This window comes from Rhinolophus sinicus, chromosome 2 (assembly GCF_057876585.1).
Source record: "Rhinolophus sinicus isolate RSI-liver-muscle chromosome 2, RSI-T2T, whole genome shotgun sequence".
Taxonomy (NCBI): Eukaryota; Metazoa; Chordata; class Mammalia; order Chiroptera; family Rhinolophidae; genus Rhinolophus; species Rhinolophus sinicus.
Window position 1 is genome coordinate 126,451,260 of NC_142502.1, and position 27,080 is coordinate 126,478,339.

The 27,080-nt window shown below is 41.1% G+C and overlaps 1 long non-coding RNA gene and 2 pseudogenes across 1 annotated transcript; 1 reads left to right on the forward strand and 2 right to left on the reverse strand.

Moving 5' to 3' along the window:
- Positions 1 to 551: 551 nt before the first annotated feature.
- LOC109461076 (large ribosomal subunit protein eL36 pseudogene) lies at positions 552 to 1,139 on the reverse strand (annotated as a pseudogene).
- Positions 1,140 to 2,347: 1,208 nt separating this feature from the next.
- LOC109461073 (ethanolaminephosphotransferase 1 pseudogene) lies at positions 2,348 to 3,631 on the forward strand (annotated as a pseudogene).
- A 19,382-nt stretch (positions 3,632 to 23,013) lies between these two features.
- Positions 23,014 to 26,506, reverse strand: LOC141571843 (uncharacterized). The gene is made up of 3 exons (XR_012496901.2): positions 26,293 to 26,506; positions 24,269 to 24,361; positions 23,014 to 23,731 (listed from the first exon to the last, which is right to left on the reverse strand). It is a non-coding gene; the product is annotated as an uncharacterized LOC141571843 (long non-coding RNA).
- Positions 26,507 to 27,080: the final 574 nt, after the last annotated feature.

Below are 27,080 nucleotides of genomic sequence, written 5' to 3' on the forward strand. Positions count from 1 at the left end.
CTTCAGAACTCTTTTCACCTTGTAAAACTAAAACTATATCCATTAAACAATGAGTCCTATCCCCTCTATCCCCAGCCCTTGGAAACCATCGTTCTACTTTCTATTTATATAATTTTGATTACTCTAAGTTCCTCGTATAAGTGGAATCATATAGTACTTGTCCTTTTTGTTGTCTGGCTTATTTCATTGAGCATAATATCCTCAAGGTTCATCCATGTTGTAACATAGGTCAGAATTCCCTTACTTTTTAAACTGAATAATACTCCATTGTGTGTCTATAACACATTTTGCTTGTCCATTCATCTGTCTATGGATACTTGGGTTGATTGCACATTTTAGCTGTCGTGAATAATGCTACATGGGTGCACAAATATCTCTTTGACATACTGCCTTCAGTTCTTTTGTGTATATAACCAGAAGTGGAATTGCTCGATCATATGGTAGTTTTATTTTTAATTTTTTGAGGAACCTCCATACTGTTTTCCACAGTGATTTACATTCCCACCAAAACTGCACAAGGGTTCTGATTTCTCCCCATTCTCTCCAACACTTATTTTCTTTTTCTTTCCTGATAGTAGCTATCCTAATGGATGTGAAGTGATGTCTCATTGTTGTTCTGATTTGCATTTCCGTAATGTTTGAGCATCTTTTTGTGTCTGTGTGTAAAGGTTTTATCACACACAGAGGGAATGGGGCTCAGTCCTTTTTGGCTGCTGCCTTCCTCATGACTGCAAGGACATTGCTCAGCTCCTCTCTTCCTCTTGGCACGGATGTGTGTCCCCACCCTTTTCTTGATGAACTTCAGGGCCCACTTGTCCATAGAGACCTTGAGCAGCTCCATGGCACGCCGCTCATTGGGGCAAAGCCGCACACCTCTCACATCATGTCCTACGTGAACTTGGTGTGTTTGGTGAGGCGCGCGCGGCAGTGGCTGTGCTTCGGCTTGCTCATGTTCTTGGTCACCTTGGGGCCCTGTTGAGGCCCGTGGCCATGGGGTCGCGCAAAGCCATGGCTGCTGCTCCTCAATGGCTGCCTTGGCGAAGGGATGTTGAGCATCTTTCCATGTGCTTATTGGCCATTCGTTTATCTTCTCTGGAGCACTGTCTATTCAAGTCCTCAGACCATTTTTGAATTAGGTTGTTTGTTTTTTTGGTTGTTCAGTTTTAGAAAACCTCTATATAGTAGGGTTATTAATCTCTTATCAGATATATGACTTACACATATTTTCTTCCATTCTGTTGGTGGCCTTTTTATTCTATTGATAGTGGTTTTTGGTGCATACATTTAAAACTTTTTCAGGAAAACCAATTTGTCTATTTTTCCTTTTGTTGCCTATACCTTTGGTGTCGTGTCCAAGAAATAATTGCTAAATCTAATGTCAGGAAGCTTTGTCCTATGTTTTCTTCTAAGAGTTATATAATTTTAGATATTACATCTAGGTCTTTGATCCATTTGAGTTAATTTTTGTATATAGTGCTAAGTAAAGATCCAACTTTGTTCTTTTGCATGTGGATATCCAATTTTCCCAGCACCATTTGTTGAAAAAGCTGTCCTTTCCCCATTGAATAGTCTTGGCACCCTTGTCAGAAATAATTTGACCATATGTGTGAGAGTTTATTTCTGAGCTCTTTATTCCATTGGTCTATATGTCTGTCTTTATTCTAGTACCACATTGTTTTGATTGCTGTAGCTTTATAGTAAGTTTTGAAATCAAGAGAAGTGTGAGTCATCCAGTTTTGTACCTTTTTTTTTTCAAGATTGTTTTAGCTATTCAGGGTCATTTAAGATTCCATAGGAGTTTTAGGATGGGTTTTTCTATTTCTGCAAAAACTGTCCGTGGAATTTTGATAGAGATTGCATTGAATCTGTCAATCCCTTTGAATAGTATTGATATCTTAACATAGTAAGTCTTCCAACCCATGAACGTGGATATGTTTCCGTTTATTTATGTCTTCACTTTCTTTCAGCAATGTTTCGTAGTTCTCACTGTATAAGTCTCTCACTTCCTTAGTTAATTGCTAAATATTCCATTGGGTGCTATTGTAAATTGAATTGTTTTCTTAATTTTCTTTTCAGGTTGTTCATTGTCAGTGTATAGAAATGCAACTGATTTTCATAAGTTGCCTTTATGAGTATATCCTGTTACTTCAATGAATTCATTTATTAGTTCTAATAGGATTTTTTTTTTTTTTTGGTAGAATTGTTAGGGTTTTCTACGTATAAGAGCATACCATCTGGAAGCAGATAATTTTACTTCTTCCTGAAGTTAGTTTATTGTGCAGCCAGGGTTGAGAATCTCTGCAGTTGCTCTTAATTCCTAATTACTGCTTCTAGTATTATTTCATGCTGTGCTGAGTATGATTGTAGTCTTTAAAGATAAGTATTTATTGCTTTGCCAGCCCAGATCCTCCCAGCTTTTGTTTCTGTATCTTGTCTGGGAGAGTTGCTGCCAAGTGGCCCCTTAATGTTTGAGTCATCATGTCTAGTCACCAATATGTGAGCCGGAAGCAGCTGGCTGGCTTCAATAAGTATAAGTACAGTGTGGCAGATACCAATCCATTTCCTCTGTATATCATGCAACTGTATGTCATGGAACACTATAGTAAAAGTATTTCCTACATGGCTGGCTCCAAGTCTGACAATCTTATCTGGCTTTCTTCTCATTGTATTCAATTTCCTACTTATATCACACTCTGATCCTGACTTTTATGCTTCAGCACCAGGTCCCAAGCATGTACCTGGTTGGGTTTGGATGGTAGTGAGCATCCTCAGCTTCACAGCCTACACTCTAGATGGTGAGGATGGAAAGCAAGCTTGTAGAACCAATTCCAGCACTCCCTCACAGGAGCTTTTTGACCATGGCCTGGAGAATGGGTCATGATTACTTTGTTATACTCCATCTTTGGGCAAGGATCATCTGGTGTCAGTGTTTTGTTCTTTATCTCCTACTATGGGTAGTTTTGTTTTCTTTCACCCTGTCCCACTGGGAAAAGTATAACACAGGAATTTTTTTTCTTGCCACGGGGATATGACATTAGCCAGGTGACTTTTTTTTATTTTTGTCTGTATAGTGATTGTGATTGTGGGAGTCAATACATGGTATGAACCTTTCCTGTTTAATTTCTTATATAGAAATCTATTGACTGCAATGATTATTGGTCGTATTTTATGTGTGACTCTTCCAATGAGTTTATTAAACTCTTTCAGAAACTATAAAAATAACACCTTGAAATACAGTTCAGTCTGTGAAGCTATGGTTCTTCATTTCTTCATGTTTGCTATTCATTTTATCTACAGCATGGAACCTCTGGTCACCGTCAGATATTTTAGAGTTACATTCTTGAGTATTCTGCTTTATGGTTGGAAAACAGCCTTTGCCAGCATCACATGTCAGCTGACAGTTTGTCAAATGAGCAAAACGCAGTGCCCAACTTTGAATTGGTTGCGGGTTTCTCTCTTGGTTGTTACGAGGTCTGACAATTAAGTTCATGAACTCATCCTAGAAAAAGTGCTACATACCTCGTTGCTGAATATTACCATGCTCACCTTCGAAGTACTCCCCTGGGAAAGCTATGCACTGGCGCCAGCACCTAGTCTACCCTTCAAAGTAATTTGGAACTCTTTTTCTGGAATGGCCATCAGAGCTGTCATCATATTACCCTTGATGTCCTGAATGTCATCAAAATGTCTTCCTTTCAATATTGCCTTTATCTTCGGGTAAAGAAAGAAGTCATTGGGGGTCAGATAAGGCGAGTAGGGATGGTGTTCCAATACAGTTATTTGTTTACTGGCTAAAAACTCCCTTACAGGCAGGGCCATGTGAGTTGGTGCATCGTCGTGATACAAGAGCCATTAATTGTTGGCCAAAAGTTCAGGTCATCTAACTTTTTCATGCAGCCTTTTCAGCACTTCCAAATAGTAAACTTGGTTAACTGTTTGTCCAGTTGGTACAAATTCATAATGAATAATCCCTCTGATATTAAAAAAGATTAGCAACATCATTGCAACAAGTTCATAAACCTAATTGTCAGACCTTCTATGGTGGTAACTTACTGTATTTCCCTGAAAATAAGACCTAGCCGGACCATCAGCTCTAATGTGTGTTTTTGAGCAAAAATTAATATAAGACCTGGTCTTATATAAGACCCATTATTGTATTGTATTATATTATGTTATACCTGGTCTTATAGTAAAATAAGACCAGCTCTTATATTAATTTTTGCTTCAAAACATGCATTAGAGCTGATGGTCCGGCTAGGTCTTATTTTCGGGGAAACACGGTAGGAGTAGCTTCTTACTTGAGAGAAGTCTCCCGCATACATTAACAACTGCTTTCATTCTGGCCCACATGCACTGTAGAGTGCAAGTGGTAAAGCAGCTCAGCAGATTTTCAGATTTACCCCTTCTCATTGGGGAAACCAAACTTGGATTGACTAGGAATGGGAGAAAAGAATATTGGAATATTTCTGTCATCTACAGAAAGAAGTACTGTAAACAAGATGCTTGTAAATATTTTATCCATCCCCATTGAACTAAACTGACCTACTTAACAAACATAGGAACTCTGTGTGTGGTTCTTGGTCAGCAGAAATGATACCCATGATCTGAACTTGTGGAATTTGGGGCCTACTAACTCCCAGTTTATTTTGTTTTTTTATAAAACCATATGACATTTTGGTTAAGCGTAATGTACATTAGAGCAGCAAAATGTTATTAGTGATTTTAGCTTCCTGGGTCCATAATGTTTTGGTTCATACAGAGTCAAAGATGCTTTGTTTTTATTTTTTTAAACCCCAAATTGGTTTAAAAACAGAGATAACATTCAGAAAACCATATGTTTTCATATTTATAGTACTTAGTAGTAGTTCTTCAGCTGTAGAAGTTTTCAAGAGTCCAAATCTAAAATACGGAAAAGATAAGAGCAAGTCACTTTCAGCAAGAGGTGCCAAATGATTACAGAACAATATACAGTTGGCAAATACTGGTTCCTTCCTTCCCATGGAAATGCCTATGTCCTCAAGTCCTAAGAGAGCTAATATATATATTTAGATTCTCTAGTATGCTGTCTCTCTGTAATGGAACAGATCTTGGTAAAATTTTTTAAATTTCCTCTTAAATAAAAATATCGTATTGAGGGGCCGGCCCGGTGGCTCAGGTGGTTAGAGCTCCGTGCTCCTAACTCCGAAGGCTGCCGGTTCGATTCCCACATGGGCCAGTGGGCTCTCAACCACAAGGTTGCCAGTTCAATTCCTTGACTCCCGCAAGGGTGGGCAGCGCCCCCTGCAACTAAAATTGAACACGGCACCTTGAGCTGAGCTGCCGCTGAGCTCCCGGATGGCTCAGTTGGTTGGAGCATGTCCTCTCAACCACAAGGTTGCCGGTTCGACTCCCGCAAGGGATGGTGGGCTGTGCCCCCTGCAACTAGAAAAGCGCCCTCCACAACTAAGACTGAAAGGACAACAACTTGAAGCTGAACAGAACCCTCCACAACTAAGATTGAAAGGACAACAACTTGACTTGGAAAAAAGTCCTGAAGTACACACTGTTCCCCAATAAAGTCCTGTTCCCCTTCCCCAATAAAATCTTTAAAAAAAAAAAAATATATATATATATATCCTATTGAGACTTGGTAGAGAATGGATTGTAATTATAGTTCACCCATTGGCATGGTTCATTGTTTACATGTGGCATTTTTCCCTCCCCCGTCAGCTGCAAGTTGTCGAGATTTGGTGCTTGTGAACTATGATTATATGAATGCATATGACAGGCCAGTGTTATAATAACTACTTGTGAGAAATGTCAATAAACTTTTTTTTATTAATGATATTTACTTTGGAGTTAGGAATCTCATGAACCTCACTATGAAATGACAACTATGAACCTCATTACAAAATGAGTTTTCTAATTCAATTTGTCCTTCCTTTCTTCCTTCCCCCTCTTTTTTGTTTCTATTTTTATGAAGGAGAAAGTGCTATGAAGGAGAAAGTGCTGTGTTTTTTTATTTCACACGGGATAGAGAAGTACAGAGAAATTCTTTCCCAACTTGCCCACCTCCCTATTTGAAGAATATTTTTACTTTTTATTTTATTGGGGAATATTGTTTCTCCAGGGCCCATCAGCTCCAAGTAGTTGTCCTTCAATCTAGTTGTGGAGGACGCAGTTCCGCGGGAATCGAACTGGCAACCCTGTTTTTCAGAGCTCATGTTCTAACCAACTGAGCCATATGGCCACCCTTGAAGAGTATTTTTGATAGATACACCTTACTGAGTACATACTCCCTGTCATATGACTTGGAGTAACTTTTGAGGTTTACTGACAAATATAAAAATATTTTTTACTTTAACGTGGTTATTTCACAGATCACATCTTTTCATAAATATGGATATTTTCTTCTGTTTCTTTTTGAGTTTGTCTCCATTTAGTTTGGTGGTGATGGTGAAATTTACTTGCTGTTTTTCTTTTATTTTCCACTGAAAAAAGTTTGTACTAGAATAAATAGTGTATCTTAAGCCCTTTTTTGGGATAGATTGCACTTGGATAAAATAAATTGCACTGTACTGATATGTACTTAAATTTATAATGATTATTTATGAATATTGTCATTGTAAAATTTAATTATAGTGTATTCCTTTATTGAATTCTATCATTGTCACCCAAGTTATTAGAAATAAAGAGTCAAGGTTCTGTACTCATTTAAAAAAATTGTGTAGGTCAAGGTATATGTGGTGGCTTTCTCTAAGACAAAAATGAAGAGCGATAATAGGGGAGAAATTGATGAGAAAAATGTGGGTAGTGATTCCATGTTTGTTAATAATTTGTCATCATGGAAGTAAGGGAATGAACCAATTAAGTGAAGGTAATGGTGTTTTGTTTTGCATACCTTGTTTTGTGTTATCTGTAAAATTGAACTGGATAAAGTGTTGATTTGGGCTGTGAACAAAGATTTGTTTTAAGGTTTCTAAGCTAATAATTTTACTCTTTTGTTGTCCTTAGACACAAGAATGAAATTAATCTGTATTAGATAAGAAAAATAACTGATATTTATAAAATGACAAATTTAGACCATAGGTTTTCTTCACCTTATATAGTATAGTAAAAAAATAAAAATATTATTTTGGCAAAATATAAGGTAAGTATTTGTTACTCAACCCAAAACTACTCAAGCCTATAATTTCATCTGGTATTTATCAGAGGAAAAAACAATGTGTTCCAGTGTCAACTCTGACTTAATAAGAGTTTATATGTCTGTATACTCTTTGTGGTACTTAAAGTATTTCAAAGGTGATTTTAAAAATAACCTACTGTCTCCCTCCTACCCCCAAATAGGTACCATTTTTATGAGTTTCTTGTGAATTCTTCCAGAGCTTCTTTATGCAAATTCAGTTAATGCAAATATTTATTGTTTTCCCACTTTTCAAAAACATACTATGCTCTATTGTGCGTCTTTCTTTCTTTCTTTCTTTCTTTCTTTCTTTCTTTCTTTCTTTCTTTCTTTCTTTCTTTCTTTCTTTCCTTCCTTCTTTCTTTCTTTCTCCCTTTTTTTAATTTAAGAATATTTTGGCATCTTAGCACCCAAAAGTCTAAATGCCAATTTTTATTTAAAGGAACCAGGGATTTTTGGAGAAATTGCTTATTTCAGATTTGGGCAAAAAATGTGTAAGATGATCCTGGAATAACTTGTATTATAAGAAAATGAAAAAACTCTCAAAGACTAGTACTGACTGCAGAGGCTCCCTCTGGGAAAAGATGGGCCGAACTGAGCATCAACAGGATTAAAAATCATCAAATATATTTAATTCCATAATTTCAAAAGGTACTCCAAAAATATATAACCCTTTGGAGGATTTCAGATATCCTCATTAATTTAAAACTGGGAAAGAAGTGGGGGAATAGTGAATCAAGCATTTTTATACAAGCACTACCATTGAGTAGTCAAATGTGATGAGGGAGGTTTCTCTTTCTAGAAGTATTCTAGCTAATGAAGAAGGAATGATAGAATTAACAGATGCCAGGCTTAGAACTAAGGCAGTGACATTACAGTAGAGAGACAGCCAGATGTAATATACCACATGATAGAAGTACATGATACTACTTTTGAGCTTATCTTGCTACCAGAGAAATTAAAAAAAAAAAAAAAAAAAAAAAAAAAGCAAACCTAAATTGGATCAAGCTTGTAGATACAACTACAATTCACGGGAAAGGGGAATATTTCAACTAACTCCACAGGGATGCAATAAACAAAATCTGGACTATGGGAAACAATGAATAAATCACAAGGGGAAAAAAAGATGGAGGGTGTCCTGTAGATTAAAAGAGATTTAAGAGATACCAACCACTTACAATGTGTGCACCTGCGAAGAAAAGAGTTAACAAAGCAAGCCTGAGATCACTATTCTTCGAAAGGGTTGCTTGCAAGGTTGGCCCATGGCTGGTATCTGGAAACTTGGATCGGGATGCTTCTCATCACTCCCTAACTGATGAGAATGGCTCCCTGTGCCTAAACTATAAAAAACAATGTGGTTTATGCTGAATACCACCTTTCCTTCTGGGAGTCTGGAATTTTGGTATATCCTAAATAGTAAATGCCTATACGACCAGCCCCCAGGAAAAACCTTGGTCACTAAGTCTCTAATGAATTTGCCTGGTAAATAACATTTCATATGTGTTATCACAGTTTGATGTTGAAGGAATAAAGTGCATCCTGTGTGGCTCCACTGGGAAAGAACTCTTGGAAGCCGGCTCCTGGTTACCTCTGAACTTCACTCCATGTGTTTTTTCCCTTCTCTGAATTTGCTTTGTATCCTTTCTTCATAATAAATCACACCCTGTTTCCCTGAAAATAAGACCTAGCCAGACAATCAGCTCTAATGCATATTTGGAACAAAAATTAATATAAGACCCGGTATTATATTATATTATACCTGGTATTTATTATACCCGGTATTATATTATATTATATTATATTATATTATATTATATTATATTATATTATATTATATTATATTATATTATATTATATTATTAGACCGGGTCTTATAGTAAAATAAGACTGGGTCTTATATTAATTTTTGCTCCAAAAGATGCATTAGAGCTGATTGTCTGGCTAGGTCTTATTTTTGGGAAACAAGGTAGCTATGAGTACAACCATATGCTGAATCCTGTGAGTCCTTGTAACAAATCACCAAACTTAGGAGTGATCTCGGGCACACGAGATCTAGTACTTTATTTGGATCTTGATAAAACAAAACAAAACAAAAAACTGGAAAAATTAGACCATCAGGGAAATTTGAACTCAATGTAATGAAACCATGGAATTATTAATTTTTAGATGTGATAATAGTATTATGGCATATATATATATATATATATATATATATATATATATATATATATATATATATATATAACTATTTGTGGATAGAATAATGTCATGTCTGAGACTTGCTTCACTATATTGGAAGGAAGGATTGGAAGTAGGTAAGGGTACAGATGGGAAAAGATTGGCCATTAGCTCATGGCTGTTGCAGCTGGAAGGTGTATCTACGGGACACACCTTCATTGTACTATTTTGTCTATCTTTTGTATATGTTTGAAATTTTCCACAATAAAAAGATTTTTAAAAGAATACATTTTGCAGATCTTTTAATTTCAGCTCATAGAAACTTTACTCATTTTTTGTTTCCCCACTGCTGCAGAGTATCCCACTGTAGGGGGTGGTCTCAGTCTTACGTGATTTGCCTGCCACGGTCTGTAAAACCTGACCCTCATGACATGTGCAAGTCTACTTAGAATTACTTCTCAGCTGAGCTTCTAGGGCCTTGTCCCGAATACCCAAAAGAAATAACTATTAACCTAAAAGAGCTGTAGTGTTGGTCACTTCAAACCAGAAGACATCCTACCTGAGGCAAAATGAACTAAGACAAACAGTGTAGTAGACAGAGACTATTACTATCACAGGAGACCCAGGGGTTGGAGCTGTCTAGAAGTATCAGAGTCTGGAGTGGAACAAAGATGCATCAGCAACACCATCCTGCCAGGTATCCAGGTCATGGAGAAACTACAGGAGTTGAATTTTATGACCAGAGAACAACTGGTCCATTTTTCCAGAGTTACTGGGTTCCATGATTTGTGGTACTTGTGCTCTTTCAGGATAATCAATCCTCAGGCTCTGGGAGAATACATCAGTCAAGATTCTTCTGTTGCAAGCCACAGAAATCAACTATTTTAAGAGAAAATTTTTAAAAATAGATTGTTGTTGGAAGGATGTTGGATAGCTCACGGAATTAAAGGAAAAGCTGAACAACCAAGTCTTTGAAACTACAGAAACCAAGGCAGCTTTGAGGGCATCTAGGGAGCAGGACACAACAGTCTCTTTAGACGTACATCATCAGGAGAAAATGACCTCAATCATTTTTCTTTCTTGGAGTCACAATGTCAAAACTTACCTTCCCTAGAGAGAGAGGGAGAGATCTTTGACCTAGCTTGGATTATGAGTTCATTCTCAACTAGAGGAGGGCAGGGCCCCTTGGCCAATAGTCTCCTCAAGGCAGAACACAGTGGGTGGGGGAGGGGAACATTCCTACAGGGAAATCAGGGTTCCTCTCAGCTGATGGGGGTGATGGATGCTGAGCAGACAAAACAAAAATAATATTTAATGCTAAGAAACGGAAGAACTCTGGGGTGGGACCTTAGCTTGGCCAGCTGAGCAGCTGGAGTCCCAAGAAGACAGGGTGGGCCTTAGAGGGCCAATCTCTTAGGCTGTAACCTGGGCTCTGGATTTTCTCTTCATTGGTATAGACTGAGACACAAGGGCTGTGCTAGAAAAACAGAAGACCTATGATTTTCCTGCCTTTTCCAGCTCAACAGAGGTTTTAAAACTCCCTGGACAATAAAATATACATATATTTCAAATAAATGAAAGAAAAGAAACAACCTGAAAGACTATGGCTGAAGGCAAGAGCTCTGCTACCTGTTCTTGGCAAAGAAGGTTCCGTCCATTGGCCCAGTTAACAAGGATTGTGTTTTAAGTCTCTCCTAATTCACTTGTAGCAACTCACTTAAATCCCATTGTTTAAGAGGCTCGTGTTGCCCACTGAGGGTTATTGCACCGTAATGCTAAATTGTGAAAATATAGAATAGTAACACTTCTGATCATAAAACCAGAGCATATTAAACAAACTCTGGAGAGTGGATTTAGGAAAAGTTAAGGAAGCAATTAAACACTGGAGAGATTTACCCAGGAAGCTGTGGAATTTCCTTCCTTGGATATCCTTAAATACACAATAAAATAAATTTCTAGCTAAATATCAACATCAAGGTGGCTTTTCTGGTGCCTGCAGTTCTGAGGCTTTTTATTCTCTCAAGAGTCAAAATGTAAATATAGAAAATGTGTCTTTCAGTTATAATTTTGATGCCCTTTTGGGCATCTTGCATGATCTCTGGCTTTCACATACTGAAACTTAGTTGCTGAGATTTGAAGAGCGGGTGGCTCTTTACTCATTAGTTTTCAGAAAGATCTCTAATCTTCGGCACAGCGGTTATGAGAGGCCCAGGAAATAGCATTATTAAATTCCAGTCTTGCTTTAATCACAATCATACTGAGTCACTGTGGCAAGCTCCTTACTTCTTTCTTTACTTCCATTTCTTTCTTCTTTTCCTCCCTACCTTTTCTCTTCCTATCACCAATACACTTATTTTGATAAAGCCATGGCACTAATGGTATCAGGGATACAAGTTATCTTTGAATGTGCAGGGTATGAAAAATAAATACCTTTCCCCCTCTATTTTACGGTTACAGAATAATTCCCATTAATTTCCTTAAAAATTAATGCAGTTGGTCATAGAGAAAGCTAGTGAAAAGCGTTTGAATCAGTGCTGATTCAGAACTAGAAAAATAATTTGGTGTTCAAGCTATTGCTCATGAGTCAGTAAGTGTCGTTTTCCTGGGGATGATAGAAACAACACTGGTAGTCAGAAAATTAAGAAATAGAGGGATAATCTTGACAGTCCTTTCCAACCCAAAGGTCATTTGGTTCTACATTTTCATCTACTTGAATTTCTAACTGCTGCACATCTGTTCCTCCTTGGTAGCATGGGGATGGCGTAATACCATCCAGTCTCTCAAAACGCAGTGGGTCAGGGCTGCCCCGCTGGGGTGTGGCCCCTTCAGTTAACTGCTGTCTCCTCATCAGCTGTGTACCACCAGGAGTTCTGAGTAAATATTGGTTAAATGACAAACGAATAAATGAATGACTTGAACCAGAGGTGTTTGCCTGGACTTGTTCTGGAATTAAGATGATGGGGGCCTTCACCCTTCTCTTGGTGTGGAGGTTAGAGAACCCCCAGGAAGAGGAGTCCATACCATGCCACCACGCCTTAGTGCCTTCTTCCAACAGCCACATTCTGAGAGCCAAACAGAAGTGAATGGCGGCCGCCTTCTAAGCTTGCCCCTCTAGTCTGTCTTTCTCTTGTGGCCGTATTTCGACGTAAGATGTTTTGGTACTCTCCTTTGCCCAGCAGTCTGCAGCAGCTCCTGAATTCCAGAAGCAAGCAATGTGTGCTTGTAATAAACTCCTCCTGTTGTCTTGGTAATTGTGTTTTCAGTAGGGTGACTGTCACCTGACCCTGGAGATGAGCCCCAGTTTCACTCAGAGAGGCCAATAGTGCTTGATTTCTATCTGATGTCCTGAAACCCAAAGGCTGTGGCCTGGCTGCGGGCAGGCGGGGCCTGGAGAATGAGGACGTTTCTTTAACAGTTTATTCTGGGAGAACTGGCAGAAGCTGGACAATCCACATTAGTATCCTCCACCTTCACCCCTTGGCGACCTCCCTCTTTGCTAAATTGGGGGTAAACCTGCCATGTAGTAGGGAAACTTTGATCTCAGTTCTGAGAAAAAGGCAGAAAGAAGGGCAGTTTCTATATATATCTCTGGCCTCCCACATTCCTCAGAATTGTTTTTTAAGTTAAAAGGCCAAACACATCATGAACTTGAATGTGTACCAGGTAGCCACAAGCAGCTCAGCAGCAGTAGCAGAGAGAAACCCCCAAATAAGCGTCCTTTGAGGGCGGGAGAGAATCTTTGCTCAGAAAGGATGCTTTTGAAGTGCAGCACCAGAGATTGCAAGCCGTGCGGAAGGGCACGTCTGGTAGCACAAGGAGCTACTTAACTCCGCACCAGCCCTGACGGCGTCATGCCACTCCACGCTAAGGCATTAGGCTTCGCTAAGCTTGTGGAGATGCTACAGGCTGTTTGCTTTTCTGTGGTGGCTAAAGGAGGAAACTATAATTGGTCCTCTGTATAACCCAAAGTACATAAATAACTAAAATCATAAAAGGGGAAGCTTTTGGAAAAGTCCTTTGGTTATAAACTCCAGCTCTTAAGGCTGGTTCCTAGTTCATATTAAGTTTCTCAGATCAGTAAGGGCCTCACAGAACCTCATAGCTCTATTACTTCTTTTCTAAATCCTGAAGGCCATTTGTGCACACACAGGACCTAGAACAGGACCTTGACATATAGGCATTTATTATTACAACAAATCCAATAAAGCCTTCTTTAGTGAACAAAACTAGGCATGGACGTGACGGGTTCCAGGAATGGTGAATTTGAATACAGAAGCACATCACGGAACTGTATTTGTGGGACACGCAGCTGTAGAGGAGAAGGGCAGATAACAAAGGGTCTCTCATGTCAGGCTGAGGGATTTGTTCTGCTAGCAAAAAGAATAGAAAGTTGGGGGCGACAGGAAAAGCATCTGTAAAAGATTACAATTATTTCAGGTGTTCCATAATCCCAAGGAATGCTTCTTGAGTAAAGGGTCCCATGGACAAATAATTTTGGAAACCCAGTCCACTCTAGTCCTATAATCTCCTGGAGATTCATAAGCATATTTGTTTTAAAGTCTCTGAGAAGTCTCAAGCAACTGATTTATTCTATTTAACTCAGGGGGAGAGAAAAAAGGAGAGTGTGTTGCAGAGAACTCAATTCCACTTTTTTGGCCAACCTCACAACAAAAGAAATTACCCCTCTTCAGTGATGTAAGTGATTGAAAAATGAATTTGTCGATAGCTTCTTTATTTGTACCAAAATATTGTCCAATCAATTTAGTATCAGGCAAATATAATTTGCATGTCCAAACCCCACCAGCAAATGACCTCAAAATAAACTTTCATTGATGGCAGTATCACAAAACTCAATGCTCAGTGCTTCTAACAGAATCTAGAGATTCTTCTCTGCAAATATTCCTGGGATGCTCACAGGTATAGTCTCAATGCCATCTCAGCTTGGCCAGTTTGTGATTCTAGCTAAGTTCCTTTGCCTCTCTAGTTTGGAAGACAAAGTCTAGAGGGACAGTTCCCTTGCGTGCTCAGATCTGCACCCAGCTCACATGGTCCTTCTCCACAGGCCTCTCCTTCTTGCTGTCTGCTCACTGTCTTTCCTCATCCATGGAGACTTAGGTTGTCTGCCATGTTTGTCTCCTCTCTGGCTAGCAGGAAAACTCATTTCAGAGGGACTGCTCCTATCAGAGCTGCAGGCCTCTGTGTCATCGTTTTCCCTTTCATGCTACACTCCTCCCCTACTTAGAGCGTACAACACACTAGCATGCCTCATGTGTGTAAAGGGGAAGCTCCGGATCTGGGGACATCACTTTCGTATTAGGGTTCTCCAGAGAAACAGAACCAATAAGAAATATATACATATATTACATATATATATATAATCTTATTATATTAATATATATTAATATGCCTAGAGATAGAGAAAGAGAGAGGTAAGAGTCAGAGAGAGACAGAGACAATTACTTTAAGGAATTGGCTTATGTGATTGTGGAGGCTGGCAAGTCTGAAGGCCCAGGCAAGGCTGTCTCCAGCAGGCTGGAGACCCAGGAGAGTTGATGTTGCCATCTCAAGTCTGAAGACAGTGTGGAGGCAGAATTCCTTCTTCCTTGGGAGATCTCAGACTTTTCTCTTAAAGCCTTCAATTGATTGAATGAGGCCCACCCACACTGTGGAGGGTAATCTGTTTTATTCAAAGTCTACTGCTTTAAATGTTGATTTCATCTAAAATGTATCTTCACAATGACTTCTAGACTGGTGTTTAAAAAAACTGGGTACTATGGCATAACCAAGGTGACACACAAAATTAACTATCACACCCAGGTGTGCTATGGAGTTGGGCCCACCCGTCAGGCTCCTGGGTCACTGGCAGTGACTTTCCTCTCAGGCTGCTTATCTCTCCCTGCAATCTGATGTCCACAGGGTCAAGCCCTAGCTAAATACCTATCTCAGGTACAGCCACAACAGTGTGTAAAGTGGACAGGGCCCTTCTCTTAAACCCGTTCAACCAGCTTTAGTTTGTATGAAATTTTGTGTTTTGCTTTAAAATCCCTTTCCCAAAGAGTTTCTTCATCCTTCAAACACGAAAAGCTTTCAGTTTAATTACTTAAAAACTCAATAGAATGACAACATAGAAATGGAAAGTGAGTGGCTGGCGACGACGGTAGCAGGAAGACAACCACCTTATCCAATGGTTAAATGTCAAAGGCTGAATACAGAGCATGGAAGGAGATTTGGGGAGGTCAACGTACAGTGGGAAAAGATAGGTGGTATGCAGTCTGGGAACCTGTGTCATATTCTCTGGGTACAGAGGGGGGCAGAGAAAATTTTCAGCCATAGTGATTTGGTTAGACATACCTAGTCTCTCAACTTCAGATTCATTAAGATTTATTTTTGTGTGTGTATTTTATGGTTTCATCTACTAAATGTTCTCTAAATTTCACTTCTCTCTTCCGGTTCTGAAATGTGACTTTTTTTTTTTTAATTTATTTATTTTTTTTGGTCTTTCTTCTTCAGAGATGCCAATGTTAGAACTCTTTTGGAAGCCAGGCCTCTGTCACAAAACAGTGCCTGGTGACCAGTCAACCAAACTGATTTTGATACTAGTTGTTCATTTCATACAATAAACTAGCTCTGACATCATAGTCCATGGAGAAATGTTAACTTTTCTAATTCTGGCTACTACAAAATGTATACAGGGGATTAAGAGGGGGTGGGGCCACTTAAACCTTAAATTATCTAATAAAAAATGGCCACATCATGGACTGTTAGAGGCCACGAGGATGCTAATACCAGAGAGGTAGAGGGGGCTGCATGTACCCTTTGGGAAATGAACAACACCGTTCACCTATGTAGCTCACTTCCCAGGCTTTGTAGGTAGGAACTGTCCAGCTTTGAATGAAAAAGCAATTATACCCAAAGCCAACACATATTTATGAACATCTACCCTAGATAAGACACTGTATCGACGTATACACCCAACAACACATAACATGTATTTTTGAAATGTTTTTGTTATAATAGGAGACCATCTTGGAACTGAACCAAGGGTTTAACTGCTTTAGAATGCATTAGAATGCATTGGACCACAACTTCACCAGGCCCCAGGGTGTGGCGCCCAAGGAGTTTGATATTATCACAATGAAAATTTGTTTTAATCCAAGTCTTAATTGCTTGTGCTGGGCATATTCTTATGAGTATAACCAGTGTGCAAGTATTTGTGCCCATTAAGAAACAGTATATCATCAATATCCAATTCACTTCTGTGGTCATTTAATGGACATGTGTAAAGTACTAAATATCTAAGTAAGAGATTTTAAGAAAAGGGTGCTGTCCAATTCGTGACTCCCTCGTCTTGGAATTTACTTCTCACGATAATTTGAAAATTTTAATAGTCCGCACCATTCTTGTTTCCATGGTCTCTCCAACTACATAGCAAGTCCCTGGAATAGTAACCTAGCTCTGTGATTGCTTGAGACCCTTTGCAGGCTAAGAGAGAGAGGGTACCAGCATCCAGTTTCAGTGAGACCTGTGCTAATGCTTGTCACAGTGGCCAACACACAAAGCAAATGTTTCCTTTTTTTTTTTTTTTTTTTTTTTGCAGGATAGTACTTCCCTAATTTTGCTGCATATTAGGTTTTTAAAATTCTGATGCTCAGACCAAAAAAAATCAGAATCTCTGGAAGTGAGAAGCAGGCATCGAAAATTTTTAAATCTCCCTCAGAGATTATAATGTGAAGCCAAGTTTGAGAACCAGTACCTCTCAAGCTCTAATATTCATACAGATCTCCTGAGGACCTTGTTAAAATGTGGATTCTAATTAAGTAGGGGCAAGGCCCGAGAGTCTGCATTTCTGGCAGGTGGTGCTGACGTGGTTGGGCCACAGCTCACACTGGATTAACAAGGTCCCAGAGAACCTCGGGTTTCCAGTGCGGGTAAAGCCAAGGTGAAATGTGGCCAGGATGGAGCCATGGATCGTGACCCTCTGCATCAATTCCAGCCTCTTCTGGTGTGCCTTCCTGTGTTGTAAAGGCAAGAAACCTAAAAATTGCATTTCCCATTGCATCCAGGGCTCTGAATTTGATTCCCATCCACCAATCATAAGCACTCAGGTAACATTTGCATTCAGAACTGAGTGAAGGCAGGGAGGTGGCAAGATAAGAGGCACCCATCCTGCTCTGAGGGTTGTAGCAAAAGTTCTAGAGCGGAGTGGGGTGGTGTGGCATCCTCCCAAGGAAGCAGAGCCGTTGGTGGCTTATTTCCTCAGTGTGGATTTGGGAGTTGTTCCTGAACTCTCATCCTTTTAGGCTCTGTGTCTTCAAGTCTTCCAACAGTGCTGTAAGCTTTAAAATATTCCGAATTAAATCCTTTCTGCGTGAGCTAGCTAGGGTGAGTTCTGTTCTTTGAAACTAAACTTTGACCAATACACCAGATCTTTGAATGAAAGATAGTAACATTGAATGGCCCAGCATCTGGAATACAGGCAACGCCGGGGTCAAAATCAAAATAGATGTAGCTTACAAAGAGACAAAAGGTACGGCCAGGGGATTCTCATGGACACGCTAACATTCAGGATTCTTTTAAGGACATGGAACTCTCCCATATGTGAAAGTCCCCCACGTTTACTTTTGTTTTTTATTAGTCTAAGTCAAAGACCTGTGAGCTGGCATCTAGCCCCTAAGACGGGCTGGAGTTATCAATGTTTCTTTGAGGGGATCCTGAAGGAATACCTTTCTAGAAGGGTGGGGAGACTCTTCTAGAAGGAAGAGTTAAGAGATTAAGAACGCCAAGCTCCCTTATTTTTCTAGGATCCTACGTGAATGGGGTTCTCCTGAGTTTGGGGTCAAGCTCTATCTTATAGTCAAGCTCCCATCTCTGTCTTAGAATGTTGCATCCCAACCTCAGGGACCAAGGAATCATTGATAGGCTTCTTAAAAGCCACGCAATCACCAAGCCTTTGGCTGTAGGCTGAATAAACAATGGATCACACACACACACACACACATATATATATATATATATATATATATATATATATATATATATATATATATGACAATCCAATAAATGTAGAAATGGCATGGTTAGTAAAATACAAATATATTTAAAATCATTGGAGAAGTTACAGTAGATTTTTCATTATGAGTTTTGTTAAGTCAACAAATACTAGAAAAAACAACTACTAAGAAGTAGAGAGCTGTAAGACTTGTTTTTCATAAATTAAAAAAAAGACCTGATGCTTAAAGTATCATTGCCCAGTCCTTCTTGAAGTAGGAATTGCATGTTCCAGCTGTTTTAGCTGTGATGCAAGGTATAATAGGAAGAGTTTTTTCCACAGCTAGGCAGGCAGAGGAAAAAGACCGAATTGTCTGAACAAAGGTGCAGCCTCATGGCCCAGCTACCCACACCTCCTGTGGAGCTTCTTGACGTACTGTTCAGTTTGAAGGTTCTGAGTTTTGTTTTTATTAAGAAGTCTCCATCCTGTCTCTGATTTCAGGGGCAACGAAGGAGAAAAGCCTCACCTGGAAACAGTGTGTGGTAGCAGCTTAAAGGTAGAAACACAGAGAAAATCCTGGACCAGAGTATTGTAATTCACTCATTCAAGAATCTTGGCTATGATATCAATTATATGCCAGGTAAGGTGCTAGGCTCTGGGGATGTTTGATACCAGCCTTGCCCTCAGGAAGCTCACAGTTGAGTTGGAGACATACAAGTATATTGGTGACCAAATACAATGGTAAAAGTATCAGAATGTGGTGTTTCACCTAAGACCATGTTGACCGTGACAGTGGCCTATAAATAAAGAGAAAAATTCAGTCACTTATCCTTCATTTCTTATACAATCTTCACCTCAGGCTGACCAAAGAGTAGACAAGGGAAGGCTTATCTTTATAGACATCTTCATATTTTTCTTCAGGGCCAAAGTATTGCATGAGACATGGCTGTACTCCACTGAGTTTGGAGGAGAGCACGGCGCTGGCCGACAATGCCTTGTGATTAGCCAGACCAGACTGAGGTTCTCTCAGAGGTGGTTGGATGGCAGCTCACCCGCCCTCCTCAGCTGCTGCCATTCTCAGGCACTGTCGGTAACACAGCTATGAGTCATTATCATGGGATATCTGTCTCTGCGCCTTCCCTGGTCCCGCCAGATCAAACAGACTGGCCACAGAGGCAATTGGCCACGGAGCTCGGAGCCTTGTTTACCTTGAAAATCTGCCACAGTCACTGCGGCATACCCATTATTGACTTATAGGCTGTGTGTGGACGCAACTCACTGGGCTCCACATTGGGGCCTGGTTTCCTACTCGTTGGGCCCTTTGTCCTTTGTTCCCAGCATTACTCATCTAGGTGACAGTTTTCTTGGCCCAGGTGATCCACCTTTGCACAATTTTCCTAACTTCCATGAAGCATGTATGGTGGCTGCTCTTAACCATGCTTAACCCCAATGCTCTTTAGAGCAGAATGCGGAGCTGTGTAATCCTCACGCTTCTTGGCCTTAGCGGGGTGGCAGCAGGGGTATTTCTGACAAAGTGTGGTTGTTTCCTCAGCACCAGCTGCCCAACTCATCGCCTCTGTTTCCCCCCAATTTTATTCTGGAATCACTGTCCGTATGCCTATGCCTGGTCCAAAGGGGAAACGGGGTTCCCAGAAAAGCAGGCCCCGTGACCATTTGCGGGACCTAACAAAATTCACTCTCTCAGTCAGAGCTCTTGCCTTCATCACCCAAGATCTCACCAAGGCCCTGCAGCTGGGGAAGCACCACCGGCTCCACTTCTCTCCAGAGCCTGAGCACCCCAAAGGCCTGGCAATTGGAGATGCATGCACGCTGAGCTGGGGGAGGCTGTCCATTCCCGCATTCACGCTCCCATTCATTTTAAGGAGTATAGCAGTTATAGCCTGAGATTCTGTAAGAAACTTCCAATAGTTTTCTGCTCAGCTGGACAGAAGAGGAAAAGCTAGTGGGATTGGGCAGTGAGTATGCCTTTCAGGACTAACAGCACTAAAAACTGTTCGTCGTTTTACTGTTTCTCTCATTTTTCTACCCCATCTCGTCATTCATCTCTCCTATTCTGACTGCTTTGAGGGTGAAGCAGTGGACAGCAGTGTTCTAAGTGCTCGGGGTCTGTCTTTGGGGGAGTCATCCTGGGTCCACACCACACACCTGAGGCTGAGTGACTGAGCTGCGTCTTAGCTAGTGGGACATGAGAAATGGGTGAGGGTCTGTTTGTGCAGCTGTTCTGTGGCAGCCCTCTTCCTTGGACCACGCCTTGTACCTTCAGATGGTGGCATGGGTGTCTCATTAGTCCGATACTATGAGTTTGATTCAAACAGTGGGTGCTTCCTAATCGATTGTCTGCTTCCGTTCTAGCTCCGTCACAGTCCATTCTCCCCATAGCAGCCAGATGATCTTTGTACAACACAAACTGGATCATGTCCTTCTGATACAGGAGAGTTAGCATGTCCCTAAGTAGACAGGGAGGTCCCTGATGGAATAAACAAAGACAGCCATATCCTAAAACTCCAGGTTTTGAAATCACTCCTTCGCTCCAGGACATAATGTAACAAGGCCTTGAGGTTAATCATAAAATTCCTTTTGGCCTGACAAACGGAGCAGGTCTGATAGATAAAAGTGGGTTACTTTGCTAATTCCTTTAGGATGGGCAAGCAGAACAAACCTGGTAGATGAATTTCATCAGAAGGCGCCAGTTCCCTTCTTCAAACAAGTTCCCTTCTTCAAACAGCTCCGCTTCCCCAAGCAGGCAAGGGAAGGTATAAAAGTAAGAGCTTTTGCCTCAGTCATGGGGCACCCCTCATTCAGGACCCCCTCCTGCTTGGGAGCTGCAACCTCTTCTCCTGCCTCTAATAACCTATTCTCTTTTTAAAACTTTTTGCCTTTCCCTGGTCCGTGTTTCCATTCTTTGGCTTCACAAGACACGATCCCGGCCCTCACCCAGAAACTGCCGGCAGATCCAACATCACCTACATCACTTCCCCCTTTTAGGGTTCTCCAATGGCTTCTCTTTACTGAGAACAAATTCTAAACTCCTTACCAAGGCCCACAAGACCATATCTGACCCGACCCTACGTACCCTGACAAATTCACAACCTACCTTTCTCCCCCTATCACTGCTCCAGTCACACTGAGCATGTTTTGGTTTCACCAGCACTTTAAATTTCTCCCTATCTCAGGTCCTTGGTCTGTGCCACTCCCTCTGTCTGCAGTGCTTTCCCCCCAAACTTTGGATAACTGCCTCCTCTTCATTCAGGGCTTAGCTTAAATGCCACTTCCTCAGGGTGGCCTTCCTCTGAACTTACGCATTTTTCGAAGCTTTTTTTTTGGTCTCATATTTGCTTGTGAACACTGTCCCAGGATTCAAAAGCTATTTTTAGGTCTACTGGACAGCTAGACATGGTGCCCTGGTTGGCAGGCCCCATGACAAGACACGCTTAGTGACAGACAACTCACAAGCTCATTATGAAATCCGCTCCCATTGCCTGTTCTGAAATCCCCTCAGACTGGGAGTAAGAGAAAAGGCATCCCTAGGTAGGGGGACCAACCATCCCAGTTTGCCTGGGAGTGAGGGATTTCACTGGATATGGGATTTTTAGACCTAAGACATGGAAAGTCCCACAAAAACTGGGAAAGTCCCACAAAAACATTTGGTTATCCTGTGACCCCAGATGTCTTGGGAAGGTACAACAGTTGGCTTGAAATCCAACTGAATCACTTTCATCCACCCAGTTTATTTATTTATTTATTTAGCTTTGCTCAGGTCATGGAAGTTACGTACCAAAGAATAACTACTTTTTGCAATACCTTGTATTGCAGTACCTTGTAAGACTTTATATAGGAGGATCTGATAGAAAAACACCTTGTAATAAACATATACACATCACCTAAATGCCGTACATCCTGAACACTTAATATGGCTCTGGTCCCCAGCCCTTTGCAGAGTACTTGTCATATGAGCTTGATAAATATTTGATAAACTCTTTATCAAATCTACCAAGTTTAACTGAGAACATTATTGGATCGCATTCAAACCCTCAGGGCCAGAAAATCTGGAGAAACTGGACTATTCCAGAAATCGCTCACAGGAGGAAACAGAGAAAGACTTCATAATCTAAATATAGCTGGTTACCATTACCTCTGTGACCACATTGATCCTACAATAGAGAACATGGCCTGCCACCTGGTGGTAACTCTTAGGATTGCTCCCTGGTAAACCACAATTCCTGTTTTGAATGAATTGGGCGTAGAATCATCAGAGGTAAGGAAGGGCTGGGAGAGTCCCCATGCTATGACTATATTTCTAACCACTAAGATAGAGAAACCTGACAAAGAATATTTTTAAATGATTTGTGGATTTTTTTTATATGAGAGCTCTCATAAGGAAAAGAAAAATCTGTGGAATACTTATGTGAACTAGACATTCTATATCCATTATATCCTCTCACAACAAACTTGTAATATGCACAGTATTACATCTATTTTACAGATAATAAGATGAATACTCAGAGAGATTAAGACACTTCTTAGAGATTAAGCAAGAAAATAAAAGAGTATATAGCACAATTCCTTCTGGCTCCAAAGCATAAACTCAGGCTGTTACACTGTATTTTGCCAAACATTTAACAAATAACTTTTTTTTTTTTTTTAAAGATTTTTATTGGGGAAGGGTAACAGGACTTTATTGGGGAACAATGTGTACTTCCAGGACCTTTTCCAAGTCAAGTCCTTGTCCTTTCAGTCTTAGTTGTGGAGGGCACAGCTCAGCTCCAGGTCCAGTTGCTGTTGCTAGTTGCAGGGGGTGCAGCCCACCATCCCTTACGGGAGTTGAACCGGCAACCTTGTGGTTGAGAGGACCCGCTCCAACCAAATGAGCCATCTGGGAGCTCAGCGGCAGCTCAGCTCAAGGTGCCGTGTTCAATCTTAGTTGCAGGGGGCACTGTAACAAATCACTTTTTAAAAATTAACTTTATTGTAGTTGTTGACAAAAGAACATCCAGCCTAAGAAAGTCTCATAAGAGTTTATCTGAGCCAAACTGACAGTTGCAGGGAAGCAAAATCTCAATGGATTGAGAAAATGCTACAGAGAAGGTCAGTTTTACAGCTTATTTTATACATTAGAATCAAAGGAGGAGACATAGGGGGATCATGAAATCCATTGGTAGTATATTAGGGAGGCAGGAAGCAAAGTGGGGAAGTCTCTGCGACTGGATAAAAAGTAAAGTGGAGAGATACATGCAACAAATACCACCACCACTAACAGTGGAGGATGGTGGGCTCTGCCCTGTGATCCTTCGTTCTGGCCCTGAAATCTCTTTCCCAAGGATTTCAGGTTCCATGAAAGAGGGGAAAATGATGCCCATGTGGTTCTTCCCAGTTTGAGGAATCTAGAAAAAAATTAGAATTTTTGTCAGGTTAGGATTATAAAGCAGATTGATCTCACCTTTGTGAGCCCCTGAAAATAATCCAGCATCCAAAAACTATACTTCCCTTTTAGTGCTTCCTCATTTAAAGTTTTGTTTTGCCTTCCCTCCCCCCACCCTTATTAAACATTTTGTCTCAAGGTTTATTGTTATTACTTGTGATTTTAAAAAGATTACTCGTGTGGTTTATACAAAGTTCAGGGTTTTATTGGTGGTGGTGTTGGGGAGATTAATAAATCTCCATATAAGTGATTCTATCAAATCAAAGTTTGGTCCTAGACTCACTGAAAGTTTGCATACCAGCTTCACTTATGAACAGTGTGACCTTGGGTAAGATAGGACTTCTTCATGCCTCCCTTGTACAATGGGGATAATAGTACCCACGTCTTGGAGTTGTTAGGATTAAATGCGATAACACCAGCAAAGCATTTAGCATAATGCCTGGCACTGTTATCACCCAATATACAAGTAAAAACTGTCGTAGGGACATGCTGCTCATACCATTCCAAGGATCAGCATAGTTTTCAGCCTCAAGAGTTGCCAGTGGGATTTCAGAATTCCAGGAGAGTCACTCGGCATCATTCATGGGCAGACCTGAGGAGACGGGTTAAGTGGGGCGGGAATGAGAAATGATCACAAGACGGAGAGAAGAAAAAACAGAGGCACAGGCAGGTAGAATTTTATAGAACATTGCTCACTCCCTAAATATTGAGTTAGGTGCTGTGTTGTATCCAATAAAGAAAAGACTGTGTCTGCCATCAAGGGACTTGAAGTCTTTTGAATGAGACAGTCAAGTGAATAGAACAAGATGAGTTACGACAGAGAGGCTACAGATGATTGGAAGCACAGAGGAGCAGTCAACCTGTTACTGTGCCACAGGTCCAGCTGCTCGCTGCATGAAAGCCAAAACTTCAGCGGCAAGGTTGGTGGAAAGAAAAGCAGGTTTATTACAAAATGACAGCATTAAGGGAAGACGGTGGACTCCTTGTCACAAAGTCTGCCTTCCCACTCCTAATACTGCCAAAAGGTTTTATAGGCATGCAAGGAGAGGCAGAACAAAGAAAAAGGAGAAGTTGGCCCAGCTACTCCAGGAAAAATACTTCCCAGAGGCCAACGTGCCTCAGGGTCAGGAGCAGATCCCATATAAATGCAAAAACCTTTCCGCAGGCCCAAAGTAAACAGAACCATTGAAACTGGTGGGTATGATAGTAAATGCAAAGTAAACAGAATCATCAAGATTTGACAGGAGGGAAAAGAAGTAAAGAAAAGATTTTCAAAAAGTCCCTAGCCTAACCACTGTCAAATTGAATTACATCAGAGATTTAAAATCTCAGAATAGAAGGATAGGGTCACCTTTACAAAACCAGCTAGGGGTGGGGTTCAGAGTAACAGGTAACAGAGTGGAGTCCTTAAGGACATCTGAGAGTTAGAAGGGTACAGTTTGTGCAAAGACACGGAGGTAAGACATGCCCAGCAGAGACTGAAATTGTATAGCTGAGGTTGGAGTGTGGGGTTGAGGCACAAAATCTGCTATCCAATCAGCTTTAGGTATTTGTGGTGGACCATCTATATGAATGACACATGGAGGATGCTGTAGGGAAAAAGCAAAGCCCCTCTTCTCAGAAATATTATTTTCTGGAGGATAGATGATAAACAAATACAAAACTAAGTAAACAAACAAATGATTGAGGAAACTTCTATGATGGGAATAAACAATGGGTAAAGTGATAGAGGATGGGTGGGTGGGAACTCAATTTAGGTAAGGGTCAGGAAGACTGAGGAAGTGACATTTCAGCTGAGTGAAGGGTAAGATGGAGTTGGCAGTGCAGAGACAGGCAGATGGTCAGGCAGAGCATTTAATGTGGTGGGAAACCAATGCAAATGTCCTCAGGCTGAAGCAGTAAAGCAGATTGGCTACTACCAATTGCTCCAACCTTTGGTTAGTGAGTGCTGAAGAGCCTCAATGGGGGAAAGATTGCCCCTAAGGGGAGGCAGAAAATGTCACAAGTTTGATTCAGGTGGCCCTCAATCCTGCAGACCTACAGTGTGTGGGGGCAGGGGGGGGGGACGGGGGTTCCCAAATACCAGGGGTGCCAAAAAAGTGTGTACAAGTGGACACTTTGGTCAACGTTGCTCAAGCAGTTCGCCGTAATCAGAAATGTCTGGACACTGATGGTAACCACTCTGAACACCGCTTGTAATTGCAGAAGTCAAATGTGACTTGTATATTCATCTTTTTTTGGCACTCTCTGTATTTTGTCCTGCATCTTAGCCAGATTTCAAATTCTGCCTAAAACTTAGGATTCAAACATCACCTCAAATAACTTTTCCTCCTCAGACTAACGTGGAGGTCCCAGGGCTGACAGCCTCAGTGGGCATAGCAAAGAGAATCTGTGAGAGGGTGATTTAACAGCGGCCCATACTGGTGCTTTGCACGCACCCAAGAGGGAGAAGGCCCGGAATCTGAAGATGAGTTTGTGGGCAGAGGGGATTCCACCAACATGGGCAAGAAGCACAAAAGCTACCTGCTTTTTAAGGACCTCCAAGTAGTAGGTGTCGTGCGGGGTGGCCTGCGGGAGACCCTGCTTGCTGTGCCATGTGTCATGCAGGGTGTCATGTGAGGGTCTCAGCTCCTGCTCCCTACCTAAGAACGCAGGATATGGTGAGGCCAAAAAGGAACACCCACAGAGCATAGAGAGGGGAGTCATACCACTATAGCCTCGCTGGCGGCTGGGTTGGAAACATAGGAAGCAGGAGCCACACTATCTGCAACCGCTGTCCACTTCTCTGCAATCTGCAACCCACACGCAGCTGTGCTAACTGCAGTCTGCGCTTGCCAGCCACTCTCTTCTTGCTAGCCCCCATTTTCTTCTAGCGTAGCCACAGCAAGTTATATTAATGGCCAATGGCTCACTGGTTACAGCTGATGGCCAACTACCCACAGGTGATGGCCATCCAATAACAGTTGATGGCCATTCACTACCTGAGCCAGCACCTTTCTATGTGAGGCCAAGAGCCTGGAAACTGCACTCCTGGCTCTGTCCCCACAGTAGGTATAGCTGGGGTCAGCATTAGCCTCCTCTCTTGTAATAAAGAGACAATAAAAATTGTCCAGTCTTTACTATTCCCTACAGCAATACACCTTACAGGTAGAGAAGAAGAGAAAACTTTTAAGTTCAGTCAAAGTGCTTGTTAGTCAACTAGGATTGTGGGGTCTCTGAGGGACCAGGCTTGGTTTGGTGGACGCACACCATCCAATACCGCAAAGTGCTGGACAACGTCTAGGGCTGGCGATTCTAAACTTGTAGTCCTG